The sequence below is a fragment of the Lissotriton vulgaris genome, chromosome 5 (genome assembly GCF_964263255.1).
Source record: "Lissotriton vulgaris chromosome 5, aLisVul1.2, whole genome shotgun sequence".
NCBI classification, from domain to species: Eukaryota; Metazoa; Chordata; class Amphibia; order Caudata; family Salamandridae; genus Lissotriton; species Lissotriton vulgaris.
The window spans coordinates 621,899,560-621,924,527 of NC_141693.1; the positions used below are offsets into that span (position 1 = coordinate 621,899,560).

At 43.8% G+C, this 24,968-nt stretch overlaps 1 long non-coding RNA gene across 1 annotated transcript in view; it reads left to right on the forward strand.

Annotated features, from left to right (window-relative positions):
* Window positions 1-24,445, forward strand: part of LOC147711337 (uncharacterized) — a 245,350-nt gene extending 220,905 nt beyond the window's left edge. Inside the window, exon 4 of the long non-coding RNA XR_015295691.1 lies at window positions 23,978-24,445. This is a non-coding gene — a long non-coding RNA (uncharacterized LOC147711337). The remainder of the gene's footprint in view (window positions 1-23,977) is intronic.
* The last annotated feature ends 523 nt before the right edge of the window (window positions 24,446-24,968 follow it).

Genomic DNA, 24,968 nt, shown 5'->3' on the forward strand with positions numbered 1-24,968 from the left:
GGATGCTCCTGGTGGGGCTTTGATTACATATATACTGGAAAACCTATCTATCCTTCCAAGAAGAATAAACTTATCATCTGTAACCTATCCAAGTCTTCTGGAATTCCTTACCAGGATGTAACAGGCACTGAAGGGGCACGCACAGGGTAACCCAGCATGTGTGGATTCTGGCCTGATTGGAGCAAGTGTTAGGAAGTGCTGTGTGTGTCTGGACGCATTTATCCTTAAACAGAATTCGGCAATACTAATACCATCGGCTTGGCAAGAAATGTGCATATCGTGCCAAGGCTTCAGCAAATCATAAGTAACCATGAATGCGCTATCTCACTCCACCTTATACTCCGTACCGTCCTTAAGTCACCATGAAGACGGTACTACATTCACTGTATATTCCAGGTCCATTCTTTAATAAGTGGGGCGCGCACACGGGGAATACACCTTAAGGGGCCAGGTACATAGTATGATGTTAAAAAATCTGCCTGTTCGGTAACTAAAGTAATTGATTACATTCCCCTCTTATCGGACACAGTGGGTTAGCCAGGGGCACCTCACTTGTGTTATGCTAGGCACACTCACTGTAAGCCTAATACCAATGCTCCTCATGTAACACAACTGATGCTATGCTAAGCGCTCTCAGTTGAAAGTCTGATGGGAATGCAACTGGAGCTAACCTAGACACTCTCATTGAATGTTCGTTTTCAAGGATCTTTATGTAATACAACTGATGCTGTGCTATGCTCTCACAATAGAAGTTTGGGACAAGGACCTTTAACAGTTACATTGAGTCTTGGCCGGTCCACAAGAAATCAATACACTAAAGGGTACCTAGGAGTCAAGCAACAGATAGGTCATTCACCATGGACAACAAACTTAACACCGTACAGATAACAGAAGTGGAAACAAACCATGAAAACCTTAATGTGATAGTCGCCAAGTTTGTACTCAAGGGCATATGGAAAAATTCCCATCAGAAGCCACACTGTACTGCCCTTTTTTTCATCATTTGGATCCTCCTTGCCCAGGAGACAAAAAACGGCCGGTCAGTTGTTACCATGACCGTTTGTGAAAGGGAGAGGTGTTGTTGGAGGGAAGTGTTATATAGATTTATCAGTGTTGGTATGGCGACTGAAAAAAAGCAGTGTGAGGTAAGGAAAGTGAATAGTGAGAGGTATTAAAATTAGATGAACTGGGTAGAAGCAAGTAATTTATTAGTATCTCCCAGTCCCCCAAAGCTAAAAGACAGGTGCAAACACGGATTTGAAATAATATCCGCGGTCAGTAGTGGTCAACATGTTTCTGCATATAAGAAAAAAGTTTAATGCATTCTTCAGGACCCGTTGTTCATAAACTACTGCTTTTTGTGAAATAGTTAATAAATAATATCACCTGATGTATCCAGGTCATTTGATGCAACCACGTCCTGTTAAGTCGGTCCACAAGAAACACAAGGTATATATTCAGCATATTACCAGTTAATTTTATGGTTGCTCCATGAACTAACCCTCGCTGAAGCGAACACCGCTTTGCTTGCTAAAAGAATTGTGACAGCCAAATGGGCTCGCCTGAATCCTCATTCCACATTTGGTGGCAGGACTTACTGACGGAGTTCAGGTTAGCATGTTCCAGCAATTTATTACAAGGTGTGTTCACGTGAGTGCATGATCAATGCGGAGGGAGTCAAAGGCAGTACATCACAATCACCTGTTGTCACACCTTCAAGAGTATCTCTGCATGCGCATGCGGTTGCACATATGAATTAGGGGTATGCGTTAAAAATCCATCTAGGCACCCATTGCAGGTGCGGGTATGCTTTAGAAGTGCATTAGGTCATGTAGCGACTCTACACAGGTCTGCTTACAGTAGGCGTTGTATGCCGGTGGTTGATCACATGGTATCTATGCACGCTCAGACTAATACACGTATGCACAATAATGTATTGTCACACAGTACCTCTGCACCCATGTGCCCGTGCACTTGTGCATTGGATGTCCGTGTGGGGTCACTTCGTACCATTGCCTCTTTGCTTGTACAATGAAGCATTATATGCCTATGGTTTGTCACAGGGTATCCCTGCGCTGGTGCCTGACACTTATGCAGGAGATGTATTGGGCCTCACTTTGTCAGACATCCGTGCTATCCCACACAGTAGCTATGCATCTTGGGCTGGGGGTGTGGGTGACAAGGGGGGTACAGTTTTATGAGGTAATTAATAGAACTTATATGTAGCTATCTTTTATCTGACAACACCAATCACCTGTGTCTGATTTTCATTTATGTATTGCTGGTTCCCCGATTGGGATACCTGGGAGGTGCTCCACATCACAAGGACTGCAAATTGTGGACAGGCAATGGGACCGGAAGATCTGCAACGTGAGTGGCAGGAGACAACATAAAGTGTGAGGGGCGATCAATGGACAAGCTCAAGAGGTGCGGGCAGGCATGGGTGAAATGGTGCGGCCCATGCACAATATGGGATGGAATATAGGTATGCCTAACAGTTGTTGGCAGCCGGGCTATTCGGATGGTAATTGTTTTACAGCACTATATATTGGTTGTGTATAGGTGTGTTAACCATTTGTTGTGCCAGCCATAGTAATTTAGCAGTACGCTGCTTCGCAGGTATATGCCTTTCCACCTTTACAAATCAGAAGGGGAATTCCAAGGGGTCTCCCCCTCCTCACACGTCCCTTCTGTCGACTAGAAAGGCTCGTTAGTTGCCTTTTCAAACTTGGAAAATGGATCTTCCTTCCTCTCAGAGCGACGGGCAGCACTCGTCGTCTGTAAAACATTGGTGAAGACAGCCCCTCAGAATTCTCCTTCTGATTTGTAAAGATACCCACATGGAGCCCCGTGCGCCTGACGCCGGAGGAATGGTTCACATGATTACTCTTTGAAGTGACCAGATCACTGTCAGCACGTGACTAGGACCACAGTGCCAAGAATAGGAGCCCCATTAAAGGAACACACAGACCTTTTAATCAGTCCTGAGGAAGACCCCACCAAGACGGTTATATTATCGCACGTTGTTCAGGGGTCGAAAACGTCAACACTTTAGTTTTTCAAAGGTTAATGATCACCCAGGATAACAAACTAATGATTAATCACTCACTGGGCTGATATTTCTTCTTTCTCTTCAAAACTTCGCACTGTATTTAGCTAAACAAAATTCTATTTAGTATATGTCCATGTATCTTGTGGAATATATTGTGACATGTAAATATTTTAATGCTTGTGCACTTTAAGTCTGAAATGTTGGTTCCAAAGAACTGTTCTGTGTGTATATAAATATGTGTACTAAAATAAGTTTGCACTATTTTTTCAAAATACTGATAAAGAAATATATTGTGAAAGTAATCTAAGAGTTTTCAGATTTTTGGTTTGGATATCTATACTACTATTATAAAGAGAGCCAGGTAAACTCTAAAATTACACCACCAATCGCAACACCCAATACAGCGTTGGAAAGGGGGGGATTGTGTAGATGGACATAGGCTATAAAAATATCAAAATAAACGTTATTTAAAAAATAAACAATAAAAAAAAGTAGTCCCTAAGAAGTAGCGCTGGCCGTGTGCGCAAACAACGTGGACGTGCGTGCTGACATCATCTAGCGCGGGGAGGAGCGGCGGACAGCAGCGGTGAAGTCGGGCTGAGATACATAAAGCGCGGGGAGGAGCGGAACGTGTGCGGCTCAGAGAAGCGATGGAAGGAGGCGTAACGAGGAGCGGTAAAGTCGGGCTGATGGGAGGAGGCGGAACGAGGAGCGGTGAAGTTGGGCTGATGGGAGGAGGCGGAACGAGGAGCGGTGAAGTCGGGCTGATGTGAGTAGGCGGAACGAGGAGCGGTGAAGTCGGGCTGAGGTAGGTGAAGCGCGGGAGCGCTGGCAGGAGGCGGAACGTGTGCGGCTGAGTGAAGCGCTGGGAGGAGTGGAAAGGTCATGGCGGGGGGCGGGAGTGCACGCAAGGCGGAACGTGTGCGGCTGAGTGAAGCACGGGGAGGAGTGGATATGTCGTGGCGGGCGAGGGCCGGGGCGGGAGTGCACGCAAGCCTGAAATGCTGCCCCTCTGCCCCCTTCTGCCCCAGGCAATGCTGGGGTGGGCTGCTAGTAAGGTATATTGTGCTCTTTTTCATTTGTTGACTGTTCTCATCCATTTGGAGAGGCATACCTGTTTAAAAATATTTTTTGACTTTGAAGAGTGGCAGAACCACTGTTTTACCTATATTTCTTTTTGTGTGAAGGCCGAACCAGTAAACCCCATGAAACAAATGTCTGATATTCGATCATTTCCATTCAGCCCAAAATGGGAAGTGGGAATTTGACTTGTTATTAGTGCTCTTATTAACCAAGGGGCCCTAATGATCAACATACGTATATGACCTACTTCCATTATGCTGATCAAAAAGTCCTGTGAAGATACACACAGATTTGTTCAAGACCTATGTGCCATTAATGCTATGTAATTCCTAGTTTTCTTGTTATTTCTTTTTTCTGCTATTATATAGTCATGTATCCCAGCCACCGTTAAGTTGTTCACAGGAGTGGACCAGCTCTGTGACAGGCAGCTGGGCACTGTGACACCATTAAGGGTCTATACTGAGACACCAATATGAACAAATTCCAACCTTCAATACCCTAAACTTTGTTTTGTTCTCACAAATCCATGTCCAAAATTCTGTTATATGAACTTATTTGGTCTTAACAATTCCTGGGAACATCCCGTACACACAGAAGCAGGCAGAGGATGTGTTCTATCCTTATCAAAATGTGTTTCATAGAACATATATAATGCCTGCACATCTTTACTCAAAGTAAAGCCTTATAGCTGAACTGCATTCCTACTAGAAGTTTATGTGCCGGGCAAAGCCCAAATTGTTGCTTCTCCACTGACAGCACACAGAGCTCCGCACAACTCTTAAACTTGTATGTGTCTCCGGCATTCTATCTTGGCTATGTCCCATATAACACACTATGGGCAGATTTCTTTTTCGCCAGTCGGGCTATTGTTCTGACAGGATGACAGTGTAAATACCTATGTCGCCTTGGTAGAGGTTCCAAATAACAAATTCATAAATGACCACCAAGGCGGTGGTCATTTATAAATCACGGCAGTCCCTGTCAATGTAATCTGCTGTTTGGTGCAGGGTTGCCTCAGCATGGCGCATCCCTGCACTAAAAAAGTAATCTTTTTTTTTTTTCAAAAAGAAAATCACACACCAGGATTTTCTTTGTAAAATAAAAAAGTAATACTTCCCTGGCCATGGGAGTCAGCTCCTGGGGTGGGGAGGATAATTTTGTTATTTACTGTCCCTCACTTCAAGGGCTTGCCTGTGGTGACGGACAGTAAAACATGGGTATGTGTCTGCCCATCCTCATTGGGCAGGCAGACATGTAGCCCTCTCTCTGACGGCCCTTACTCCGTCAGGGAGGTTTTCCTATGGCAGTGACCAAGTAGTCACCACTGCAGCCAAACTGAAGGTCTGTCCTCAATTAAATCAGGCTGGAGCACCATCACGTTGGCAGTATGTATATTCTGGCACCGATGTGATGGAGTATACATACCACCAACATATAAATGAGGACCTATGTTTTTTACATGTATCTGTATGGACTGTGTATGACACGCTGCTGCTGACAAAATTTAGTTAATCTGAAGCCTAATCTGGTAACCTGTTGTTGCCATAATTTTATTAGGCCTTCATAATCCATTAGTCGGATGCCCTCATCATTCGTTATGCCTGTGTTTGTATTTGGAAACTGAGTGGTACATTTTAGAAAAATGCTGTTTATGTAAAAAACACAAGTTACCAGGGGGCATATTACCAAGCAATAGCGATAATTATCGCTATTGCTTGGTTAGCGTGAAAAAATTATTGCCGAGCTGTGGCGATTTTTATCGCAGATAAATCTTGGTATTACCAAGGTTTATCGCAAATATGATAAAAATCGGCCGCAATGCATGAATATCGCCGAAAAGTCCGCGATATTCATGCATTAGCGAGCTAATGCTCTTAGCCATGTTATCACCTCCCATTGCATAACATGGCTAAGAACTGCTCAGGGCAGGTGTTAGCTTTGGAGATATTCACGCTTAGCGCGAATATCTCCAAAAGTTGGTAATAGGAGATAGCGATGTAAGCGACTGTTTCCAGTCGCTAACATCTTGACACGCCCACTTTGCATGTCATTAGTGATAAATATCACTGACATGCAAAGTGGGGTCCAAGATGGTCGCTATCTCCTACTAGCTGTCGCTAACTGGTGTTAGCGACAGCTAGGTAATAGGGAGATAATTTTATCTCCGCTTTCTTGGCTTTTAAAGCCAAAAAAGCGGAGATAAACCCCCTTGATAATATGCCCCAAAGTTTTATGTTTAGACACAATTACGGAAACCTGTTCTCAGTTTCACTGTTTACTGAGGATTCATTCATGCACTTGCCATCTAGAGTAACAAAATGTAAATCATGTGATCCAGTACATTGAGCTTCCAATTGCTTTAAGTGTGTGTGCTTCTGGGTCATGGATGGCTCCTCTCCCTGCACACTGCTGATTAACCTCATCCATATTTTCTTGTATTTGTCTGGTAGTAGTGAAACGTCACTATTTACCCGGCTGCTGGCTCAATAGTAGAGATTCTGCACTGTTTAGCTGACAGCCTTTCTTTCTTCAGTGACCCTCTCCTTAGCTTCAGTCCTCAGCATGAGTTTTATTTCTGAGCAAAACCGTTTAACGCTTCGTAAGGGATATAAGGGATATAAAGTGCTATATAAATTCAAATGCATTTACAATTATATGGCACAGGTACCCATATTTGATGAAACATTAAGTAGATATGTTAGCATTTTTTTAAAACTGCAAGTTACTCATTGAACCAGCAGATGGTGCAAGTGTCCTTTATTTCCACAGAAACAAATCGCTGCGCCTCTTGCAACTATTTCAAAATGTAGCCAGTTTTATTTCTGCCACATAAATATAGCTGATGAAAGAGCTGGTTCAGTTTATTTTCGCACTGCCGCGTACAGCTGCACTGCTGGTTCCGGAGGTGCTGCTTCATCTTTGGATATATGTGTACTACTGTTATGTACGTGTTAATAAATCTTTGCCCATTTTTTTAGGCACATGCTACCTCTTGAAAGCCGTTCTTTGAGCTTTCCTTTAGAATTCCATTTTGAAATTCATTTATAGAGACAGAATCACGCTACGCAAAAACAGAAATAAATTAACCTTCTGTACCTCACACAGTCTGTTTTCCCTGTTTTTCCTTCAATCCAGTGCTTTAAATGGGCAGGTGCTGTCCGGTTCTGAGCACCTGCATTTATTTAATATGAAAGGGAGTGTACCTACACTCCTCAACACTGCTACAATACAGTTAATGGGGAAGTACTGGCCCTTTAAATGAGCAAACAGGTACTTTGGGGAGTGAGTACCTGTTGGTCTCTGCAATGAAATCACTGCTTCAATCGCTCTCCCACAGTGTGACAGGGAGGCAGATATTTTGATATTACTAGCTCATGCACGTGCAATGCTTTGAGCCCACTCTGTTACTAGGAGTAATCTTTCTGTTGATCGGTTTGATGGGATACCTCAGCTGCTTTAAAAAAGTCGTGTTTCCAAAACCTCTGCTTCAAGACCGAGATTGAGGTATACAAGCATTTTTTAATACATGTGAGCTTGATTATAGGTGGCCCTTGTCAGGTGCGATAAATATTGTACACAATAAAATCTGACTCTGAGGTGTTCAGAATTTATTGGGAGGAATATTTATCATCTATTCTTATGTTCTGGGAATAACACGCAGCTTATGGTGCTTATCACACAAAATTCCGCTTGTCCTGGTAAATACATACAAGCATTTTTCCCTGTTGATTTATGGCAGGTTTGACCTTCCGGAATTTAACAGAGGGTGCGAGCTTTATTGCACCTGTAATTACTTGATGCGATAAACACCCTTCTCTTATGATTGCAATCCTGGTGCACACAGGTGTTTGCTGAGGTATCGCAATTTAATGGGCCACCTGTGATCAGGCCCCAAGAGAACCTGGAAAGGAAAAGACAATATGGTTGGTGACTGTTTATATGATGTATCTTTTTTTATAGAGCTTCATTTGATATATTTGCTGTATCTAAGTGCAGTAACAGATGTTATATTTACCTAGTTCATAGTATTTAATTTACAAGCCAGCACCAAGACGAAAGACTGGATTGGCTTTGCCTGCATTCCAACTCATAATTTGCTTATCACCGCATGTTTCAGAGACCAGCGCTCAACTGGTAGGTAGGATACAGGCCCCTTTTCTCCTCGACTTTAGCTCTGTTACATGAACAACACAGGTTGAAGCAAGTTGTGAGATGCTACATATTTCTAGTTGAGATACATGTAGGTTGAGGAAATACGGAAAAAGTGAAATATAGTTATTCAATGTTCTTTAATATTTTCACTGCGTGTTATGGATCAAAGAAATATATTGTTTAAGCAGCAGCCAGGGGCGGGTCCACCGCAATGGCGGAGGAGCATCACCCCTCTGCTTTTAAGCAGTGAGAAACATAAAATGACAATAACTTGTTGTATGTTTCGTGTCCTGCTGCTTTGCTGTGGGCGAGAGGGCGTGCTGCTCTGCTTTCTGAGCAGGGCAGGGGAGGAGTGGTTTGCCCACTCCTAAGTGTGCAGTGAGAGTTTGGTCGGCCATCTCAGGCTGCCCAAACCAGTCATGCCCACATCCCTGTTCTCCACGCAGGCCGCATTATAGCCTGCATGGAGAACATGCCCTCCCGTCCAGCCCCTGGCTGAGCACCATGTCACAGCGCTCAAACCAATCAAAACTCTGCATTGTAGCGTGGTGATTGGCTTAGGGGAGGAAGCCTGGCTGCCTGCTTCTTGTTCCTGTCGGAGACAGGAGAGCAGGAGCAGAGAAGACGTTGGACACAGCCTCGTGGTAAGTGTTATTTTTTTAAATTTCTGATTCCCCCCTCTCCGCATGACAATCGCACCCCACTACCCGCGCCCTCTACGCCACCCGTGAATCATGCTTGCCACAACTGGCAGCATCGGCTCCTCTGCTATGGCGGAGGAGTGTCGCCAAGCCAGCAGTCTTAAACATGAAGAATAAAACAATTACAAACCTGGTTTATTCTAATTTTTTTTCTAGCGGACAAGTTTTGAGGGAAGGGCTGAGTGAGGGGGCAAGCACGAGAGGACGTATTTCACACTTGTATCAGTGCACATGACGGTTTCTCAGGCCAGCCAACCCGTCATGCGCATTGAAGCTGTCTCCAACCGAGCTGTGTTGCTGAGTTGTAGACAGCAGGCACAGGCTGCCAGTCTCACTGGGAGCGCAAAACCACAGTGCTCAGGCCAATCTTGATGCTGCTTTCACAGCAGCATGAGAGCAGCATCAGGATTGTCCAGTGGAGCATGGGCTTGCGGAGGAGAGAAGCTTAGAAGAGCACAATGCGGCAATCTAGTGATGCAACAGGTAGGTTTTTAATTTAAAAAAAAATTGTATTATCTGTAAACTCCCAGCCACTTCACCCCCACCCCGCCACTCTTCTGAGATACCAGACGCTACAGCATTTAAGATAAACCATTTGGGTAGTGAAGTGAAACTCAATGGTTTGCCCATGTCCCTCTGTCCCTATATGACGAGTTTCCATAAGGACAGGGGCAATCATGCATGTCTTTCCAATTAAAACTATTGAAGCATGATTTGAAATTATCAGCTTCCCCTGTCAGAATCACAAACATTTGGAATAGATAAAAAAGTTTGGGTCAATTGTAAATGTTTATGTCTAAATGAGACCTTTGGAGAATAGAGTCTGTTTACTTCATAAGTACAAGTCAGTGTTAATCTGGGTTGTAATCCTGGAGAAATGAATTCAGTACAGAGCATAAAGAGATCAACGAAATGAGGCCCATATTTACAAGGCCATGAAAAGTCACACAGGGTGAATTTACGGTTCCTTGTAAATAAGGACAAGCCCATTGTCAAAAACTGTGATGCACCAGCAGCTCAATGGGCTTGTAAAAGGGCCTACAAGATTCTTAGGTATTAATTTATACATTCTTGGTAAGTGAACAGGAGCACACTCCTAAGATTATTGGGTTCTGTGGTTTGAGTGGTGGGCAGATGGTGGGAACTTGGCTTTCGTTTTTGGGGACCGGGACGTATTTCTTGTCACCAGATTTTGATGCAGAGTAGAAGGGAGGGTGCTGAAAAAAGAGGTGAGAAGTTGAGAAGGGGAATTAAGACTAGCCATCAGTGCTTCATTTGTAAAGGTTTGGTTCTGGGGCCCAAAGTTTGTCTCAGATGCTCGCTGTTGGCGCTGCTGAATGTTGGAGTTGCCTCATGATTCCACCTCATTCCTCTTTCAGCCATCACCGCACACTACCTGTCGCTTTTTAACACTCTTGCAGGTTTTACCCCTGCTATCTCCGTGTCATTGTTTACCCTTCTTTCGCTTCCTCTTCTTTCTCCTTTCCTATTGTTTCTTCTCTTGTTCTGTGCCATAGTGTGACGACGAATAACTCTGGTCCCAAAACAGTTCTGTATTTTTTCATGGGTTTTTGTTTGATTTTGCAGGACAGTGGTTCACTGGTCAAAATATAAAGGGGGTGAGACATTGAGTATTCCTGCCTGTTTCTTATAGAGATATAAATGAGGGTTTGAAGTATGATTATTTGTGAACAAAGAGATATCTTGAAGCTTTTAAGCGCATCGTAAGGTCCCAAAGGACCAACTTGAAGAACTTTTGGCATTGAGGGAAGCAGTTACAGCAGGGGGTAAGGGGCATATGATAGTAACTTATAGGATATGCCTATATTGTTAGACAAATATTTTCACCAAATTAAAATGCCTTGATTCTCTATTTTTTAGGAACACTTTTTATTATTTTTCTTCTGATATTAACTCGGTGTAAGATAACAATCCATTGGATTTCTTTTAGTACCCAGCCATTATGATTTCACCTCAGATCATACACATTCAACTCACTTTATGTTCTGTCTACTGTCCATCTGTGGTGTTTGAACAACCAGGTCTTTCTGGATTTTTGGGCCTAAGTAAACCCCCTTGCTGTTCAGTCATCGACGTGCCCCTTTCTAAAGCTCCTGTCTCTTGCTTCATACTGTAAATGCTTGCCAGAATCACATTTTCATACACTTTCAGGGTCACCCTTTACTCTTATGCACAAATCTTTCAACTTCCATGCAATCGTCCATCCCCAGACACATATGCCTTTTGGCGTCTAATTCCCTTACATCCTTGCTGGTTCCCACTAGGTGACCATCATCTCTAGGGAGCAAAGGGTCAGTTTGGCTTGGATCATATCAACATCACTCAGGATGCACAGAATTTGCAAAGTGGGACTTTGAGGGGATCTCTATAGCTACAACCCTGAATAATGATTTAAAAAACCTCAAGCCAGAACATTCGGATCGCTGTACAGCAATCTACTGTATGGACGAAAGAACTCTCTTCAACCTCACACTTTGTGCACCTGTCATTTGCTGCAAGCCCCATCTTCTAGAATCTACTTTGATTATAGGACACTCTGATTTTGGTCGGATTGAGTAGAAGTTGGCCTGGATAGTGACTCATCTGAGGTGCAGTAGAGCCAACTCTCAATCCTCGTCTTCGGAGCTACCCATATCCTCTGCCTAGCTCTCGTTCCAAGCAGCATATTTACTAACCGTCCATGCATCGCAGCACAGCAAATGAAGTTGCTGCATTGCTTGAAAGAGAGAAGGCAGAACACTGCCATATTTTCAAAGATTTGGCACAGTATCCACTTTCCTAGTGCAGGTGAAATATGCATCGTGGTAGAAGGGTGTCTACGTTGAGGTCAGGATAGTTTTTGTGCAGGAAAGATTATAGGGGCATATTATCAAGAACGGCTTTAAAATTATAGCCGCTTTAGCGGCAGGAAACTGCAGCTAAAATGGCGATAATGGGCTTGATAATAATAATAATAATAATCCACAGGGATGTCATGAGTGATGTCACTGACCATGTCATGAGTGATGTAATATGTGACATCATCAGCAGTGGATTGGGGTGGCGCGAGTTATAGTTAGCTGAACTAACTATAACAGGGGAATTTCAATGGTTTTGTATGAGTGAAATGTCCAGCTAACTATAACATGTGTGAAACCTATGTTTTTTTCAGTGAATTTCTAAGGTTTTTTTAATGTGAATTCCTAACTATAACGTGGCTAAAACCTATGTTTTTTTCAGGGAATTTCAAAGGTTTTTAAATGATAATTTCTAACTTTAACGTAACTGAAACCTATGATTTTTTCAGTGAATGTCAAAGGTTTGTTAAATGTCAATATCTAACTACAATATCCCTATAACCTATAGTGTTTCTGAAGTAAAATTTAAAAACACGTGTATACTTTTTATAGTAAAAGAAATTATGAACAGTAGTGTTCTTTTACTTATAATTATACCTCTAGGTTTTATGGTATTTATTTTTGGGACATTTCCATCTATATTTATCCATATTTTAAAAATAATAATTGTATATCTATTTACACATATATATTTCGGATTTTGTAAAAAAAAGTTAATCTGAAATTAGTATATTTTCACATTTATTTTACTGATAAATATTTACTCAAGGCTGAAAGACTGAACGTTTTCACTCATGTAAACACTCTTACGTGATAAACTATACACAATCTTCATATTAAAATGTGCAACTTTTATTACACAAGGATATATATTTCTCTTTAAGGATCTTTTCTAAAAGTCTTTTATTGTTTTGACTCTTTTACTTTTAGAACAACAGACCTATTGCCCTACTACACATCATTGACAGCATTTACAAACGCTTAAAAAATAACCCAATTTCCATATTCATGCACAGTTTAAAATAAATACAAAGAGGAAAATAAATACTTTTCTGTTTGTATTTATCTGTAAACATCATTAAAAACATAAATCAAGCAGCCTTACTTATAATTTAAGAATATTTTCAACTTAATTAGCAGTATTTAACATATAAGTGTGGTAAAAGTATGACACAGCACCTATAATACCTGACTTTTAACAACACCGTTCACAGTTCGATTCAATACTCCATCATCATCTTAGCCCACCACTTTCCCACTGTAAGTAATACCTTGCTTAATCTTCCCAACGCCCCAAGCGCCAGCACACCTTTCCGAGGGTAGGTTTACGATTTACAAATGTTAGCATTTTTTAAATTAAGAAGCATAATAATAGCAAATATTAATCCTTTTTTTCTTCTTCTAATGTTAACAATATTTTTTTTCATGTCTTCTATTTAGATGTTTTAATCATGAAAATGCAAAGAACACAGTTTACCGAGTAACACTTTTTAAACTCTCCAACGTATGTAGATAATAATACCTTATATGCGTTACTATCGAAATGGAAACCTTTACAGCTTCACAGTTTGTAACTTTTCCCAACACGTGCAGAAGTAAAACAGTTAAAACACGAGCATGTGTAAACTGCAAAACGTGCCATCTAAATAGGCGGAGCCACATCTTCCTTCTGTAGACTACTAAACAACCAAAAACTATATAAACCACAGCTACTGTGCAATTAGTTTCGTTTTCGCAAGTTATTTCTGAGTCGCCAATCTGTGTTGCAGGTTCAGTTTTCTAGCATCGGATTCTCTTTTTGCGTCAACAAACATATTCCGGAGTTGTAAGTTGTTTCAATATGGCATAGTACTTAGTTATAATTTGTGGCTATTTGTCAATATTTAAACATTTATATCTTGAAAAAAATGTTATTGCATGTTTTTCGCTTTTTCTCTGTAACGTCAGCAGCTTGTTTTTAGAAACAGATAGATTATAACAAACATTGCTCATTTTCTGGCTCCTTTCAGCTTATATATAGTGACTTATTATATTATAATACTGACACTGTACTTCGCATGAGAGGTGTTGGTGACCCGTCAACGCAAACCCTAAACATTTACAATTAACGTCACCATCTTCCACTTGTTATTGTGTTTTCCCCTAGAGATCACATACTGTTAATATGTATATTATGATATGAACAGTGATGGTGTTCTTAGTGGAGTTCACGATCCGTCGTCACAAAGAGTAACAATAAGTAAGCAACGTTTATGACCCGTCGCCACGAAGATCAAACTTTTTCACCTCCCGGGGAAAAGAGGTTCAGTAAATAATTACCGCTCAAAAGTATTTCATTATGGATGTTCTGTTAAATACATAACTTTATTTTCCTTTTCTTTTTACTGTAACAATGGTATCAATTGTTCTATTATAATAGATTGTCCTATTGCTACAGAAGAGGAATGGGAGATTTTTCAGCGCCATCTGTAATATAACTTTAAAATATTAAAAAGTACTTGATCAGAAACTGCAGAACAAAAAAATATAGCTATCATGCATACTTTGTTACTTTAAATATTTAATAAACCCTACATTTCTGAATGTTATTTTCTAATTTCTATTCTTATTTGCGATTCCTATTCACCTTCTCCATAAAGAATAAATAGAACCTGTACTATATATTATAAGAGTGCCATCCTATATATTCTTTAGTGAGTATGTGATTTGTTAGCGGAACAGTCTGCAACCTCTAAGCACTATGACGGCATGTTCCTGAATTACACAGAATACAAATTTGAAAAATAATAATGCATACATTTCTATGTAATATGAAGTCACTTGTATTTAACTGTTTTACTTGTTCTCTTGATCTCAGATAATGTAGTGCGGGAGTGTTTGTTGTAGCACTTCTATTCTACTTTATCTAAAAATAACTGATACATCATCAAGAATGTGGGACAACACTTTTACAAACTGTAGCAGAAAAAAGTAGGATATAGCCACGCTTAACTGATATTTTATGAAATTCCATTTTTAATTGTCACCCCTTTCATATATACAGCGACAGTTTGTGAAGAGAGTTTATTTGTATTTGCTTAATAAAAACTGTTTCAAACCTAGACTGAATCTTTTGCTGTGCAACCACACCTCCCCATCAGGAAAGTAAACACCACATTATAAGTAAATAGTACTTTTAAGAACTATGTCATCCACAAACTTGATTAAAAAAACAGCGCAAGAGACTGTCATTTTTCCGTCGTGATTTATACACCACACGGCAATTATATAAATGGCCCTTGAAACATATAAAAACAATTTTTTCCCTCATAATCCCTCTCCACCACTTTATGGGCACATTACAGAGTTAATAGTGTTCCTAACCTGCCCTCTACTACTTTCTTTTCCCATACTCCTTTGGAAAGGCGTCACAATATCACTGACAACAGTGAACCATTCCCACCCAATAAGGAGCAAACATGTATTCGGAACACTTTAGCCAATAACATGTCCATGTTGTTCCGCACAGGAGGAAGGAATGACTGCCAAAACGTATAGTTTTAATACTTCACAGCCAATGAACATTAAGCTTCGTAAAGTCCCACTTGGAGCTCGTTACCCTAATACTACCCGAACAGGAAGGAATCGCTTACAAGACTTTTCCACTTGCTTCTTCTATGACTAAAGGTCTCTATGAAAATAAATATAAATCTCCAGCACAGTAATTATTTCAATTAGCAAAATATTGTGGTGAACTTCTAACCTCTGTGCTCATGTAAGTGTTCCATGAACTGTTACTATGGTAATAGGCAGAAAGCCGTTTGAGTGTAGGGTTGAAAGGTACTGGCTGTACAAAAAACGTTATATTTACCCTGGATCCTCTACAAGACAGAAAGAAAACCAAACTAAAACAAAACACTGTGTACCACATTTACAACTCCCTTGCACCACTTGCGCGTCCACGCCCCCTACCCCCTACAAAATTAAATGGTTGTGGACCTCTAACCCCAGGAACAACCACCCCCCGGAGATTTCTGTATTGTGTGACAGGGGCTCGGTGGCCCTCCGCCGTTTGCCCTCGAGAGCACTGGAGACCACCACGCCCAGAGTCGGTTCCTGCAGCATCCCGGGGTGCCTACCCCCGGGAAACTGCTGTTTGCTATGAGAGGGAGGAAGTTTTGCGGCAACCGCCCTCCCATAGCAAACTTAGTTTGAACTTTGAAAAACACAGCAGTGAAATATGTTCTCACTTTCAAAATCCAAACAAGATTGCATTTCCACATGCAACTTAGCATCTCCCAATGTGTAAAAGCAATGCCGGCTCCAGAAGGACATGAGGAGTCGGCGGTACGGTGGGGGCATTGTACACTCCATCTGTTTTATAGATAGGTGCAAAAACAACAATTGATGGACAGAATGCAGAACAATGTCATACATTCACCCCAGTACAGAAATCTGAGCCTAAATCCATCGTTTTTTTGCACTCCACACCACCCCAGTTCAGACATGGCCATATGCAAATCAGCCTTGACCCTGTGCCTTATGGGAACAGTCCAGCCCGAACTGCCATGCCATGTCTTTCCTGGACCGGAATCAAGCATCCTAGGACCGGTTTCTGGCTATCAGCCATCTTCAGCCAGGATAGCTTGACTCCAGTGGTGTGGAGAGCATGGGACTCACGTCTGAGCATACCCATCCCACTTGGGGTGACAAATGCAAAAACAACAATTGATGGACAGAATGCAGAACAATGACATACATTCACTCCAGTACAGAGATCTGGGCTTAAATCCATCATTTTTTTGCACTCAACACCTCCCCAGTTCAGACATGGCCATATGCAAGTCAGCCTTGACCCTGTGCCTCATGGGAACAGTCCAGCCCGAACTGCCAAGCCATGTCTTTCCTGGACCAGAATCAAGCATCCTAGGACCGGTTTCGAGCTATCAGCCGTCTTCAGCCAGGATAGCTTGACTCCAGTGTTGTGGAGAGCATGGGACTCATGTCTGAGCATACCCATCCCACTCGGGGTGACAAATGCAAAAACAACAATTGATGGACAGAATGCAGAACAATGTCATACATTCACCCCAGTACAGAGATCTGGGCCTAAATCCATCGTTTTTTTGCACTCTACACCACCCCAGTTCTGACATGGCCATATGCAAATCAGCCTTGACCCTGTGCCTCATGGGAACAGTCCAGCCCGAACTGCCAAGCCATGTCTTTCCTGGACTGGAATCAAGCATCCTAGGACCGGTTTCTGGCTATTAGCCATCTTCAGCCAGGATAGTTTGACTCCAGTGGTGTGGAGAGCATGGGACTCACGTCTGAGCATACCCATCTCACTCGGGGTGACAAATGCAAAAACAACAATTGATGGACAGAATGCAGAACAATGTCATACATTCACCCCAGTACAGAGATCTGGACCTAAATCTATCGTTTTTTGCACTCCACACCACCCCAGTTCAGACATGGCCAAATGCAAATCAGCCTTGACCCTGTGCCTCATGGGAACAGTCCAGCCCGAACTGCCAAGCCATGTCTTTCCTGGACCGGAATCAAGCATCCTTTGACCAGTTTCTGGCTATCAGCCGTCTTCAGCCAGGATAGCTGACTCCAGTGGTGTGGAGCGCATGGGACTCACTTCTGAGCATACCCATCCCACCCCGGGTGACAAATGCAAAAACAACAATTAATGGACAGAATATAGAACAATGTCATACATTCACAACAGTACAGAGATCTGGGCCTAAATCCATCGTTTTTTTGCACTCCACACCCCCCCAGTTCAGACATGGCCATATGCAAATCAGCCTTGACATTTTGCCTCATGGGAACAGTCCAGCCCGAACTGCCAAGCCATGTCTTTCCTGGACCGGAATCAAGCATCCTAGGGCCGGTTTCTGGCTATCAGCTGTCTTCAGCCATGATAGCTTGACTCCAGTGGTGTGGAGAGCATGGGACTCACGTCTGAGCATACCCATCCCACTCGGGGTGACAAATGCAAAAACAAGAATTGATGGACAGCATGCAGAACAATGTCATACATTCACCCCAGTACAGAGATCTGGGCCTAAATCCATTGTTTTTTTGCACTCCACACCACCCCAATTCAGACATGGCCATATGCAAATCAGCCTTGACCCTGTGCCTCATGGGAACAGTCCAGCCCGAACTGCCAAGCCATGTCTTTCCTAGACCGGAATCAAGCATCCTAGGTTTCTGGCTATTAGCCGTCTTCAGCCAGGATAGCTTGACTCCAGTGGTGTGGAGAGCATGGGACTCACTTCTGAGCATACCCATCCCATCAGGGTGACAAATGCAAAAACAACAATTGATGGACAGAATGTAGAACAATGTCATACATTCACCCCAGTACAGAGATCTGGGCCTAAATCCATCGTTTTTTTGCACTCCACACCCCCCCAGTTCAGACATGGCCATATGCAAATCAGCCTTGACATTTTGCCTCATGGGAACAGTCCAGCCCGAACTGCCAAGCCATGTCTTTCCTGGACCGGAATCAAGAATCCTAGGGCCGGTTTCTGGCTATCAGCTGTCTTCAGCCATGATAGCTTGACTCCAGTGGTGTGGAGAGCATGGGACTCACGTCTGAGCATACCCATCCCACTCGGGGTGACAAATGCAAAAACAAGAATTGATGGACAGCATGCAGAACAATGTCATACATTCACCCCAGTACAGAGATCTGGGCCTAAATCCATTGTTTTTTTGCACTCCACACCACCCCAATTCAGACATGGCCATATGCAAATCAGCCTTGACCCTGTGCCTCATGGGAACAGTCCAGCCCGAACTGCCAAGCCATGTCTTTCCTAGACCGGAATCAAGCATCCTAGGTTTCTGGCTATTAGCCGTCTTCAGCCAGGATAGCTTGACTCCAGTGGTGTGGAGAGCATGGGACTCACGTCTGAGCATACCCATCCCATCAGGGTGACAAATGCAAAAACAACAATTGATGGACAGAATGTAGAACAATGTCATACATTCACCCCAGTACAGAGATCTGGGCCTAAATCCATCGTTTTTTTGCACACCACACCACCCCAGTTCAGACATGGCCATATACAAATCAGCCTTGACCCTGTGCCTCATGGGAACAGTCCAGCCCGAACTGCCAAGCCATGTGTTTCCTGGACCGGAATCAAGCATCCTAGGACCGGTTTCTGGCTATCAGTCGTCTTCAGCCAGGATAGCTTGACTCCAGTGGTGTGGAGAGCATGGGACTCACGTCTGAGCATACCCATCCCACTCGGGGTGACAAATGCAAAAACAACAATTGATGGACAGAATGCAGAACAATGTCATACATTCACCCCAGTACAGAGATCTGGGCCTAAATCCATTGTTTTTTTGCACTCCACACCACCCCAGTTCAGACATGGCCAGATGCTCTCCACACCACTGGAGTCAAGCTATCCTGGCTGAAGACAGCTTATAGCCAGAAACCGGTCCTCGGATGCTTGATTCCGGTCCAGGAAAGACATGGCTTGGCAGTTCGGCAGGCTTGACTGTTCCCATGAGGCACAGGGTCAAGGCTGATATGCATATGGCCATGTCTGAACTGGGGTGGTGTGGAGTGCAAAAAAACGATGGATTTAGGCTCAGATCTCTGTACTGGGGTGAATGTATTACATTGTTCTGCATTCTGCCCATCAATTGTTGTTTTGCATTTGTCACCCTGAGTGGGATGGGCATGCTCAGACGTGAGTCCCATGCTCTCCACACCACTGGAGTAAAGCTATCCTGGCTGAAGACGGCTGATAGCCAGAAACCGGTCCTAGGATGCTTGATTCCGGTCCAGGAAAGACATGGCTTGGCAGTTCGGGCTGGACTGTTCCCATGAGGCACAGGGTCAAGGCTGATTTGCATATGGCCATGTCTGAACTGGGGTGGTGTGGAGTGCAAAAAAACAATGGATTTAGGCTCAGATTTCTGTACTGGGGTGAATGTATGACATTGTTCTGCATTCTGTCCATCAATTGTTGTTTTGCATTTTTTATGGATAGGGTCACGTGTGTAGTGACGGATCCGCTGGATGGGTGTGGTGTGGGAGTATACCAGCCATGAGGGACTGTGTATGCCGATCTGACAACTAGGCCTGGAACTTGAAAATCACTACAATGGAAATCTGGGCCATATAGTGTTGTTGTATTTTCCTGGTAGCGTAAGCACAGTGGGCTGTACCAACTTATTCAGCCTCGATTCATTTACACCTCCCCCCGGGGCTTTTAAATGTTGGGAGGGGGGCCGAGTGGCTCCGGGACACTGCAGGAGCTGGTCTTGGGGCGTGGCAGTCTTCAGGGCCTTCGAGTGCTCTGGACATATGGTCACTTAGTCTGCCACACACAATGCACTAAAAAGAAGAGAAAGTGATGAGGGATGATTTCTGACGTATTTAGGCTTCAGAGCCTGGATAATCATTAAATGGGGTCTTGCAGTGAAGTGCGTACTTATTCTGGAAGAAGCCTTTTGGGGTCTTGCGAAAGCAAGTTCTCTTTAATAATTGCATCTCGCTGCATCTACATGCAAACATATCTGATTTGCTTGTATGTTAAAAAACAGAAACTTTCAACATCTCTTTTTGATTGGTTGTGAAGCATTGTAAGAAGACTATTCACCTGTGAGGATATCCAGGCGCTGGCGGAGTATATGGGGGGGGTTTGTGCAGCTTTCGTCATTCGAAAAGGCAGGTATTATGGTTCTTCCTGAATGCTTTCAGTGTGGGGGTTCATCTGATGCAGAAGGGGAGTTCTTTCCAGGTCTTGGCCATGATGTACGAGAAGGTTGTGCCTCTTGTCTGGTTATGTCATTAGAGAGGATTTCAGCCAAGGCCTGGTCAGAGGAGTGGGCCCCCCTCTGGGCCACCCATTATAAATAAAAACATTCCCCCCGGGGGCTAATTAACAATAAAACTGGCTTCGGGGTTTTTTCTTCTTTTTCACAGCATATGCGTAAAAAAATATGTTTTTTGCCTAGGGGGTCCTTCTGGGACCCCCTGAGCAGGCCCACGGGGTCAGGGTGTTTCTACCCTGCCCCCTTTGCGTGTTTTTCGCATTTCCTTTGCTGCTTTCTTGTGCCTCGGTTCTACCGAGGCACAAGAAAAAAGAAAGCAAGAGCACAAAAGACGCAAAGGGGGCAGGGTAGAAACACCCTGACCCCCTAGGCCTGCTCAGGGGGTTCCACAAGGACTCCTGGCGCATACTGCAGGTTCGTGGTGGGCTAGTTGGCACCCAGGGACCCCCAGTATTCAAGGGGATTTAGTTCCCCCTCTGGAAACGCGTCAGGAGGCTGTGTTGCAGAGAGGTGTAATGAGGCCTTGCCTCTTTTTACACCTCTCTGCACCGCAGCCCCCTGGTGCATACTGGAGGTTCCTAGTGGGCTAGTTGGCCCCCAGGGACCACCAGTATTCAAGGGGATTTAGTTCCCATTCTGGAAACGCGCCAGGGGGCTGCGTTGCAGAGAGGTGTAATGAGGCCACGCCCCTTTTTACACCTCTCTGCAACACAGCCCCTTGGCGCATACTGGAGGTTTCTGGTGGGCTATTTGGCCCCCAGGAACCCCCAGTATTCAAGGGGATTCAGTTCCCCCTCTGGAAACGCGCCAGGGGGCTGCGTTGCAGAGAGGTGTAATGAGGCCACATCCCTTTTTACACCTCTCTTCAACGCAGCCCCCTGGCACATACTGGAGGTTCCTGGTGGGCTAGTTGGCCCCCAGGGACCCCCAGTATGCAAGGGGACTTAATCCCCCAACTTAGAACGCGCTACGGGGCGCTTTTGCACAGTGGCGAGGATAGGGGGCGGGGTTTGAGGTGATATGTGTGCAAACATGACCTCTGGCGCATTTTAAGTTGGGGAATTAATTCCTCTTCAATCCAGAGGTCCCCTAGGGGCGAACTAGCCCAACAGGTACCTCCAATAAGGGCCAGGGAGCTTCATGGGCATGGACCTGTGACCAGCGCTGAGGAATTCCACAGTGTGGGGCTTACAGGAGGTACCAGGAGGGCTACTTGGCCGGCAAAGTCCCTCAGGGGTAAAGTGGACTTCATCCCCCAACCTGTACTGTGCCAGGAGGCGTGTTTGCAGAGTGACGGAGAAAAGTGAGTGTGGCCTCCAAAGACCTCTTAGCAATCCCACTGTGTGGGACTTACAGGAGGTAACAGGAGGAGTAGCCGGCCCCCAAGTTCAACCTTGGGGGCCAACTACCCCCTCCTATTACCTCCAGTCCCACACAGTGGGATTTCTAAGTTGTCATAGCAGGCCATGCCCCTTTACCCCGCCACTCTGCAAACGCACTCCCTGGCACGCTCTTGGATGGGGATTGAAGTCCCCTTTGCTGCTGGGGGTCCTTAGGGGCCAATTAGCCTACCTGATACCTACAGTACGCCCCACATGGAGGGATTGCTGACAGATGGACACAGGCCACAGCCCCTTTCTCCACCACACTGCAAAGGCGCCTCTTGGCACATTCTTGGTTGGGAGATTAAGTCCAGTGGAGGCTGGTGACATTTGAAAGTGGTGGGGCGTAATATTACTGTTGTACTGCACTGCGGCGAGCTGGCGTAGCGAGCGAGCCCGAACAACCTATGGGGGATGGGGGAGTTCTCCTTCCGAGAAAATGTTGAAAAAAGAGTGGACAAATGGTGCATTTTCAAGCAAATTTGAGGAAGCCGGCAGGTTAATAAATTAATGCGATTGAATTTATCATTTAAGAAATTGACAATTTTTATGAGCTATAGAGGACAATCTTTGCGTATGCTGATGTTATCATTTGCCCATATTAACTTTTGAACACACTGATACACTTGTAATGGTTTTACCTTTACAATAAATATATTCATTGACTGTGCAGTGCTGTACATCAAGATGATGACACTATTTCCTTAAATTAACTTTCTGTATTCATGCAATGTAGCTACTGCTCTGGTGCGCAGAATTTTCTGAAAAAAGGATGGTTTACAAACACAAAGTCTCTAATATTATCTGCCTCCAATTTAAATGTACCCTTTAATAATATCATGTTTGTGGCTTACTACATACTTTCTAATTTAAATGTTAAATCAGAGGGAATCGAGGTGACCCGAAGGAATGTGTAGCTTTGATTTTATTATTTTTACCAATCTGTGGATTTTTACATCGGTGTTTGCTGCCGTGGTGAGTTCTATACACAAATAGGGTGGCTTCTAGTTGAGGTTTTTAATGGTGATGCATTTTTTAGATACGTTTACAACACATCCGTTTTGTGAAAAGGAGTGGTAATTTGTGCAATGATCCAAGGTTGTAAGAGGTGACGAAGGAGGAGGAAAGATGGGTGCGAAGATGCTCAAGACAAGAAGAAGGGATACAAGCAGTAGCAGGATAGAAGGAGGGGTTTCTCCGCAAGATTCTAATATGTTACTGAGCTGAACACACTTATGATTATAAATATGCATTTTTACAAATGTCCTTATACTCAAAACCATATCAAAATTACTGTTAAAGATAAAAACCAATAGACAGGACTACAAACGTACCGGAACTGTGGGACAATATAAACTACATTCATAAACAGTAATGAACGTGCACAATTTTCAGTAATGGCATCGTAGAAACATGAAATAAATGAACAAATGTAAATCGATGGCTCACTATTTACTTATTTGCACCCCACAATTGCAACAAGACAGTGTGTTCTCCTATGCAATCTCTGGATGGGGGTGAAGAGCACGACTGGAGTGCACTGTGAAATTCACGCGCAGCTGCTCTCCCCAGCCACAGAAATGCTATTTCCTTCTCTCTCATCCTGATTTTCAAGCTCGAACCGTCCAGCAAAACAGGAAGAATGCACGGCTTGGAAATGAGGAGCGGCTGTAGAACCAGAGGAATGAACCCCTCTGAAGGGTAAAATTATTCCAGTCGCACAGGAATTGTTTCAGAGGATTCACAGCCACTTATGTATTTTGGCTTATAATTATATTCTGAAGAAAGTATTACGGCCTCCCCATAACGTGGGTCTCCGTTATTGCTTATTTTTATATTGTGTAAACGCTGTGTTGATCAAAGGTCATGTATGCACAGTCAGTGGCACTTGGCGGGACGGTTCAGGCCCAATGTTTCTATTAATATAATACATTTATCTCTCCCCAGAAAATGTCCTGACCAGGCTGGATGAAGGCAGCAGTAGGAGAACCCCTAGTATTACCGTTCAAAATCATGCATGGACAAATCGCACCAACATGTAGAAGCGAGGATCATACAGCCCGAGAGCTGTGCACTTCGTCTGGGACAGTGTCTGCCCCTATGAGCAGCAAGCTCTGCCTTGGATCCCCTTGTAACACTGCAGGACTCATGGAGACATCTCACACAGCCTAGTTCTGAAGAGTTTTTTTGCAAGTAGATTCGCTCCAATCGTTGAATAGAGCAGTCGGTTCCAAAAACTCGTCTGTAAGCCACAATTATGGAATAATACTGAAACCAGAGGCTGGAAAAAGCAAGGACTCAAAAAAGCGTGTAAACTTCACTGTTAATTGTTTAGGGAATGAGCACATCGAAGTGTGTTTCAATTGAGCGTTTAGTATAATAATGCACAAAATGAATAAAATTTACCGCAAATTTACAATTATGAGTTTTTTTTTCTTCAGCTGCTTGATTTAAAATTGTTTTGTGCAAGGAGGGTCACGCAAGGAGGGGGTGAGAGGTTAATCTAATATTAAAAAAATGAAGAAAAACTTACCTGCGCCTCTGGTGCCGGACTCCCACGTCGCGCCTCCTGCTCTCTGCAAACAGGAAGCAGAAACAGGCAGCCTCCCTCTATTCCCCTAAGCCAATAACAACGCTGCAATGACAGAGTTGTGAAGGGCTAGGACGCCGTCCTTACAGGCATCTCAGGGGAGGCCGATTTTTCATGCAGGCTGTGCAGCAGCCTACATGAAGAAAATGGAGAGTGCTATGACTGGTTTGGTCGGCCCTGGGGCCGACCAAACAGTCAGGGACCATAACATTGGGCTAGCCATTCCTTCCCGCTCCACCCACCCGCCGGTCCCCAACTAGGCATACCCTTCTTCTGCTTTCTCGCAGTGCGAGAAGCAGAAACGTAAAAAGGTATTTATACTATTTTACATTTCTGGAGCCACCACTG